Genomic DNA, 8,848 nt, shown 5'->3' with positions numbered 1-8,848 from the left:
TCATCTTCCATCTTCAAACTTTCAAATTGTCTTCTGTGAGTTTGAAGCTTTTCCTTTTTGACTTTTGAGTCTCCATCGTACAAGCCAACTAGCTTCTCCCACATTTCTTTGGCAGAGGTACAGTGCATGATTTTTGTAAACTTGGAATCAGTGATTCCACTAGTGATGGAGTTCATGGCCTTTGCATTTGCGATGTAGGCTTTCCTGTCGTCTTGGTCTGTTGGAAGAGTGGAAGTCATTTGGTATTCAGTTTGACAAAAATGCCAGACTTCAGGTCCAAGGGACATTAAGTAGTAAGTCATTCTTTTCTTCCAGAAACCAAAGTTAGTGCCATCAAACAGAGGAGGTTTTCCTGATGCTTCGTGATTTCTCATCATGGCTGCGGATCCTTCTTCAAGCTGTTAGGCTAGAATGAAGAAGCTGGCTCTGATACCAATTGTTGGGAATACTGAGAGGGGGGGGTGAATCAATGTTTCTTACAATTCTTTTTAATTGTTCTAGTGATTCCCAAAACATATATATATTTGTATATGTATACACAGACCACAGAAATCAACAGCTGGAATTAATGCTTTTATTAAAGAAACACAAAACAGTGCAATGAAATAAATACAATATTAATATATATCTAATTGTGAACAGTTGCCAAGCTCCAACTTGGACTTCAGTGAGGCTCCAACCTCCAGAGCACCAACTCTGTTTTGCCAAGACACCAATCTTGGACTTAGGAGCACCAACTCCCAAGGACTTCAATCTTGTTCAATTCTGAGGCTCCAACCTCTTTGGTATACACAGGTGTGCTGCTGCACTCTTTTTAGCTTCCACTGCTTTTGCTGCCCCCTTTTCCTCTACTGCTTCCACTATCTCATACTCAGGTTATACCATGCACCAACGACAACCTCAGTTCTCTGTTTTTGCTGCTTTTATACATTCCATGCCTCTGTCCATTCATTTGCCCTTTCTAACTGGCTCTTTGGCTTCCTTTCTCCACAGGCTCTTCGACTTCCTCAACGCTCGCTTACCCTGTTAGTTACCTCCTCTCTTGCTTGCTTCTTCAGCTTCCCGGACTTCATTTCCCTCTGTCTATCCAACCATTCCAATATTCACAGGACACGTACAGGAGAAAGAGAGGTCGCATACACCCAGTTGTCATAGCTTAACGGACAGCCACGTCCCAATCGCAATCATTATCGCCAGAGTCAGTCTCCTGAACTATCGGGAGCATTATCGTATGCATTTTTGCCTCAGAGGCGCGCGCAGGCCAAATATCAAATTACACAGGAAATACATGAAAAAACAGGCGACAGTGCTAGAGGGCGGACTTCAGGGATCATAGCACCCGTATCTATAATATATCAGGTCTGCAGCATTCATCGCAATCGGCGATCGCAAAGGGCCGATGGCCGATGGGCCAATCCACTTGTGGATGCGATATTGCATTGAACCCTGTTTTATATGCCCCGTTGGGTCCGTTCCTTTCATCGCTATCGGCGATCGCAACATAACTGCAGTCACCAATGGCCGATGGCCGATGCGATGGACCGGATGCGATATATTATTCAATCAAACTTTGATATGCCATCGGGTCCGCGTATATTGTCGCAATCGGAGGCAGGGCCTTTACCACTCCCAATACCCGCTCCGAAATGCCGGATGCGATATATTATAGAATCAAACTTTGATATGCCATCGGGTCCGCGTATATTGTCGCAATCGGAGGCAGGGCCTTTACCACTCCCGATACCCGCTCCGAAATGCCGGATGCGATATATTATAGACTGTTTTTAATGAGTCCATCGGGTCCATACCTCTATCGCAATCGGCAGATTATAGCGCCATCCCTTATGACTTGCGATCACTGCGGATGCGATATGATATTAAGCCACAGTCTATATTCCCGTCGGGTCTGCAGCCTTATCGCAATCGGCGATCGGGAGAGTGTCATGCCTTTGTGTATTGTTGCGATGGGCGGATGCGATATAGCATTCAACCATAATATAATTCTGTATCAGGTCCGCATTATTATCGCAATCAGAGGTTTCAGTGGTGGCACATAGTTGAATCGCCGATTAACGATGTCGCCGATATACATGTATATGCCTTTATATATAAACTTCTCCGCCGATAGTGTGTTTGTAATATGTGCCCGCCGATAGTTGTGAATGCATATATATATGGTTTTTAACCGCCGTTAATGTTAAAGCATGCATACATGGGTTTTACAAGCCCGACAATATATCTATATGAGTTCTGCTCCTGATGGCTGTTATGTGCATGTTTATATGATTTCTGGCCGCCAATAGTGTTATCTGTGGCATATATGGCTCTGTTTGCTGCATTTGCTCCTCCGATGGCTCCTTTTGCTCCGATATGCTCCGATAGCTCCTCTTCTTTGGCATATATATATGTGGCACATATGGCTCTGTTTGCTGCATTTGCTCCTCCAATGGCTCCTCTTGCTCCGATATGCTCTGATAGCTCCTCTTCTTTGGCATATATATGGCATATATATATGTGGCTCCTCCTATAGCTCCTCTTTGCTCCAATGTGGCTCCTCTGGCTTGGTCTGCTCCTCTTGGCTCCATTTGCTCCTCTTGGCTCCGATATGCTCTGTCTCCTCCTCTTGAATATTGCCATATTGACATCAATGACAATCTGTGTCCAACATCCATAATATACAAGTCACAATTATGCTAAGTCAAATTCTCTAAGAGGGATAAAATAGTCACATGTGATGATGATTAAATGAGTTGAGATTATCCTCTATTTATATGAGGATTAAGACTCTTACTTTTAGTTTAAAAAACCCCTGAAACAAGTTTCATTACTAATTGACCTTGGGTTACAAGTCAACCCATTAGCTAACGACAAATTATGCCTAATTTTCCCACACGTGTGAGCCGTAGCCTCTAAAATGCTGATGTTGTCCATCACAAATGCTCCAAATGCCATGTCTTAGGGTGATGAGGCATCAAAGAATGTGTATATGCCCATATCATCCAAAATTTGAGGGTTGACCCTCAAATTTACCTCAATATCTCTTGTGGGCTCACAAAATCTAGTTAGGGTGCCATCATGTGGTCTCCATGGGACTCCAACTGCTAAATGAGGGCTCCTTCTCTCTAGCGTTAGGGATTCCTCTGGTGCAAAAATCCCTCCATAGTATCTCAATGGGACACCATCATCATCTAGGCTCTGAATTAGCTCTTTCCCATCAGGTTGTGTTAAGACCAACCTGGGGGCATGCTGGTTTTAGTGGTGTCATCCTAAATAATCTTAAAAAACCAGGTCAAAGTTGACCAAAGTCTTGGGCTTTGGAGGTTCTTTGGGACATGTGTCGTCTTTTAGTGCTACTAGGAGGCTTTAGTCCCTCAATCTTTCACCAACTTAGGCCAACATATTTCTCTGGAAGGCATTGATACCTGTGAGTGGGTGCCAAAAGCCTGGGCTATTGAACCACTTGACAAGAACAACAGAGATTCTAGTGAAAGCAACCATTCATCAGATATTGAGACCAATTATGCATCTAAGTGAAGCAAAGATTGAATGTTAAGGGAAATTTAATACTTCAAACAAAGTTCCCCTTCCAAAATCAAGACCAAAATCTCACAGAGGTGTTTTCTTCCTAAGTAAAGGTGACTAATGGTTAACCCTATTAGGTGCTTCTAGCCCCTAAGGGGAAGTAATATTTCCCTATTCCACTCTTCTATTGATAGGTGTTATTGAATGAAAATATGATAATGAAGGGGAGAATACTTCATGGTCAAGTGCCATGGTCAAAGAGACCAAATGATGGGGGTATCCACATCTTAAGTGTATAGATGTGAGTAGGGAGTATTTGTGGTTGCATGAATTACTAGCTCAACCTTAATTTTTCCACCCCTCTTATGCACCTTTTACTCATTCTTTATTATTCCTTGTATTATCACTTATAGCTCAAGGGTTATAGCTTATTTTGTATAATGTAGCAATTTTAACAACCCTTTAAGATGAGTTAGTTTATCGCTCATCAGGGTTGGGACATGTAAGGGTTCCTTCTTTTGATGTGATGGAGTACCTTGTGCTCATGAACCAAGTGATGTCCATATGAGAGAGGTAGAGCTCATGCTAGGATTTTTCCCATGTTCTAATCTTTAAGTCCCAACCATCTTTTGCATTTTTATTTTTCTTCCTTTTGTGTTTATTGTGGCCATGATATGCCTTTTCATTTTCTTTTATCTACACCAACCTCTCAAGGAAAGTTTCCCGACCCTACTCAAGGTATGTGAACATATGTGTACCAAATCCTAAAGAACCAATGACAAGTTGTACCTGAATGGAGGTGAGTTATGGGGGTTGTGATTTGGCATAGAAGGTGTTACTTATGATATAGGGAAGATGGAACACATTATCTCAATCATGGATTTCCATGTAGTGCCCCTCTTATAACCCAAAGGGCCTTAAGGGAGGTCCAACTAGACTAGGATGAAAGATTAAACCCCTAGTAAGGTGAGAGAACAAGATTATGGTCAAGGTTTGTTGATATTCCAGAGCACTCCATTGTCCATACTACATGCCAAAAACAAACAAGTATAAGCACTTGATTGCAAAATGATCAAACAAGTGCTAATGCCAGATGATGAAAGGCACATGGCTCATGCAAGTGGTGAAGGCACATGGCATATTGCTGTATAATGGTGGCGAGCAGGGGCTGCTGGCTGACCAAATGACTATCAAATGTAGGAAAGAAATTTCCTCCTATGGGGTTACCCATTTTGGTGGGCAATGGGGCTATTAAATACTAGCCCATTAAGAGAAGGGGTTCCATTCTTTAGAATTATAGTTCTTCCATAGTAAAAAAACATATAGACATGGTATTTTGGAAGCATAACAAAGGAGGAGAAGCATTCTATAGAAACGATTAAGGAAATAGTGTCAAAAGGTAACTCCATAGTGAGTGCCCATTCCTTTGCATGTGAATTTGGATACTTTAAGCAATGAGAGTAGAGCATAGGATTCACCTTCTAGCTAGGTTTACCCTTGTATCATGTTTTCTACGATAAATATTTTTTTCATTTGTGTGGATGTTTTGTATTTTGTTCATGTTCTTTTATTTTCATATTTTAGTTGTTTCTTGCATTTAAGACATAAGCTAATATGAGAACTAAGAATATAAAATTTACATGATTAAGATTTACAGATATTATAAAATCTGTAGTGAAAAATTATTTTAGTGGAATATCCACAAGAGCTTACATATGATATTGTAATAAGAGAAATCTTCTTTGGAGTATTTATGGGAAGTTGCAAGGTCCAAAATTGTAGAACCCTAGCCAGAACTAATATGTTTGCTCACAATAACCCTCGAGATCTACCAAAAGAGAGATTTATGATGCTAGAAAAGCAAGTTGTTGTTGATATTTTTCATAATATGGCCCTTATCACGATGGAGTCTCTTGAAAGCAAGATTGAATTTTTTGGGAAGGTTGGAAGCTCTAACTCAGAGATTAGATTAGAGGGGAATCTTGGAGAAAATGTAAGCCTAGAAAAGGAGTCAAGGAAAGAGCCCAAGGAAGGGAAACCGAGTTCCAATGCCATTACCCCTTCATTGTATTTATTTACAATGGAATCAAAAGTGGATATCAACCCATAATAAGGTGATATTAATTCAATAAAGTTGAATCTTTGGTTACAAGAGTTAGAGGTTTATTTCAATGTCCACCATATAGAGGAAGAGTATAAGATTTCATTTTCCATATGGAAATTATAAGTCCATGCATTAACTTAGTGGGGAATTCATACATCGACACTTAGGTAGGAGGGTGATCCACTAGTAATTAAGTGAAAGGACTTCAAAACCCTCGTTAATTCCACAGTTCTACATTATTTGGTATTTAGATAGTTATTTGTCACCATTAATTGAGGCAAAGGCAAGGTAAAAATGTCTAGTAGTGCACTCTCCCATTTAGAAATATAGAGATCATGTTAGGTATCTCTCCCAAGAACCCATATGTACTCAAGTATTTGGGGGGTCTACATAGTCATTTACAAAAGTAAGTGATGCTCTTTAGGCCTAGAATAATTGATGAAGCCTATTTGCAAACACACTATCTAAAAAATATGGGCCACATAAAGGAAAACCAATTGGTTCCAAATAGAAAAAGCATCATGATGCTCCCAAGGAGGGAAAGAAGAAGTGGAAAAGGAAAAACAAGAAGACAATATCCTTTGCACATCAATGCAAGGATCCAAGTAGCCACTGTAACCATTACAAAACCAATGGTAAAAATAAAGAAAAGTATTGGAAACTACATATAGAGATGAACCCAAAGACTTGTAAGAATGTTTCTAAGAAGAGGACCCTTCTAGTCATGGATTCAAACAGTCAAGTAGAGAGAAAATTAGATGTGGATGAAAAAATTTCCTACACATAGTGAAGAAGGAGGTGAATTAGAGTAACCTTCATTACAAGGAAAAAAATGAGATGAAAAAACTCTTCCACTTTATGATCCAAGTAAAGAATACCAAAGTATACTCCATTTGGTTCTTATTCATAGGGAAATCTCATAGTAACCAATCCCGTTAGCATGCTTGGGTTGGAGGTTCATAATCATATAATTCCATACACATTGGGGTGGGTGAAGAAGGATTCATAAATAAAGGTCAAGAATACCCCTTGATGCGCATTCTATATTATTTGGAAGCCCTACATGTATATAAGGGATGTGATCTTTATTGAAAAATGCAACAAGAAAGTCTCAATTTGATTTTTCCTTGGTCAACTTGAGAAAATTTGAATTTACACATCAACATACAACTTGGGTGTGGTTAAATTGTGTGACATGGCTTGTGTCACCCAGTTTACCTAGTAAATTTGAGTTAGAGGGCTTGGAGTTCAGTTAAGCATGCGTGATTTCTAATTTGTAGCAGTCAAAGTTAGTTATTTCAAGTTGTTTTCAGTTAATCTAGTTCCAATTGTTGGAGGAGCTAGTGGAAGTTCAGTTGTGCACTGAGACGTCAATATAACTCAGTTATCATTGAGTTAACTAATCAATCAACCCAAAATAACTAGCGCAAGTAGAGAATTCGAGTTCCCCAATTGTGGTGGATATTGCAAGGTAGTGTAACATCAATTGTGGACTAGTATTGAGTGTACAGATGTTGCATGCAGTGAGATGATCAACCTTGGGAATTGCACAATAATTTTGGAGGAAATTCCTAAATAATAGGGACCTAATTTACTTAGGAATTGCGTAAGGAAATAGGTGCTCAAGCAGAGGCAAAAATTGACTAAGTTTGGGTCAGAGCTTCTAAATGAGCAGAGAGATAGGTTATTCACTTACAGGTTGAGATCAGTTGAGAAAATAAATTGTAATACATCTCTATTCATCAGATTAATGTAAGTAGACAAAGGGGTTTTTAGCAGATTTCTTTCCCCTAGAAAAATACTGTTTCATGTGTTTTATTTCTCATTGAATGTTTGTGATTGATGTTTTAAATTGTGAATTGAATTTTGCAGAGCAGCAGAGTAGGTTTGTGTCTTGTGATTTTGATTAAAACTTCATGAGAAGTTTAAAATCTACACAATAATGTCTACATGGTATAGGAGCTGGATTCACATTAGAATAGGAAGTTCAAAGTTGTTTCTTAGGAGGTTCGAATTTGTTGTTCAGTATATTAGGATCTCTTCAGAGTTGAGAGGATGACCTTGAATGGGTTGAGACTAGAGTATGCCTTGGAAGGCATCTCTAATTTCATTGCATGGAAGGATCACATGGAGGCAATGTTAGATGACAATGGATTGCTAGAATATGTCAAGAAATACATTGCAAAACCATAAGCATCTAATGCACAAAACCTAGCCCAATGGAAGAAATATGTAGCAAAGGCAAGGAGAATAATCTTGAAGGGAGTGCAATACCACATTGTCTCAAATCTCCATGGGAAAGAAACTCCTTACATAATGTGGCAGGAATTGATAGACCTATTCCGGAATATCAACAACCATAGGAAATTCACCCTTAGAGACAAAATTTGAAATATCAAGATCTAGAAGAATGACACTATTCTGTAGTATCTGAGTAGGTTCACATAAGTCTGTGATGAACTTGGTTGGGTTGGTGTTAATGTTGAAGAAGATGAATTGGGAAGCCTAGCCCTTTTAGGCCTTCCTAAGAGCTGGCATAGCTGCTAGGATTTGGTGAACGAGAGGGAGAAACTGCCGAATTGGGAACACTTATGGTCCAATTTGGTACAAGAGGAAATAAGGCAGAATACCAGATATGGGACTTAATCCAAGGTTGAGGATGAAGAAAAAATTGCATTGGTTGGAAAGGGAAAGAAGGGAAAAGGGAATAAATCTCAAACCAAACCAGAATCCAACCAAGGGGGCAAGAAGAAAGACTTGTCCAAAATAAAATTCTTCAATTGTCATGAATTTAGGCACTAAGAGATCCAAGGTTCAAATCCCATGAATTATCCCAGTCTATGAAGACAAGAACATGCCATCGACCCTAGAGGTATAGTGGTAATGGCTGGAATTGACTCCATGTCACGCTCGTACGAGACTAACCTAGTTATCGATTCCTCTAGTTACAAAAAAAAATGTGTGTGTGTGTGTGTATATTGTTGGAAATATTGAGAGTGGGGGTGGTTCAGTATTTCTTTTGTTGTTGGAAATATTGGGGGGGGGGGGTGAATCAGTATTTCTTTTACAATTGTTATTTTTATGCCAATTAATATCACTTATAAATAGAACACAAAATGTATAACCAAAGAATAACTTTATTAATAAGAACAATGAGGACTCCAATCCTCTTTTACAATAAAAATCAATACAATTACTCTTATAATATCTTTAAGGGGTCAA

The sequence above is a fragment of the Pinus tabuliformis genome, chromosome Q (genome assembly GCF_031772625.1).
Source record: "Pinus tabuliformis cultivar Carrire ecotype Pingquan chromosome Q, CPIR1, whole genome shotgun sequence".
Lineage (NCBI taxonomy): Eukaryota > Viridiplantae > Streptophyta > Pinopsida > Pinales > Pinaceae > Pinus > Pinus tabuliformis.
This window is presented reverse-complemented; position numbering follows the sequence as displayed.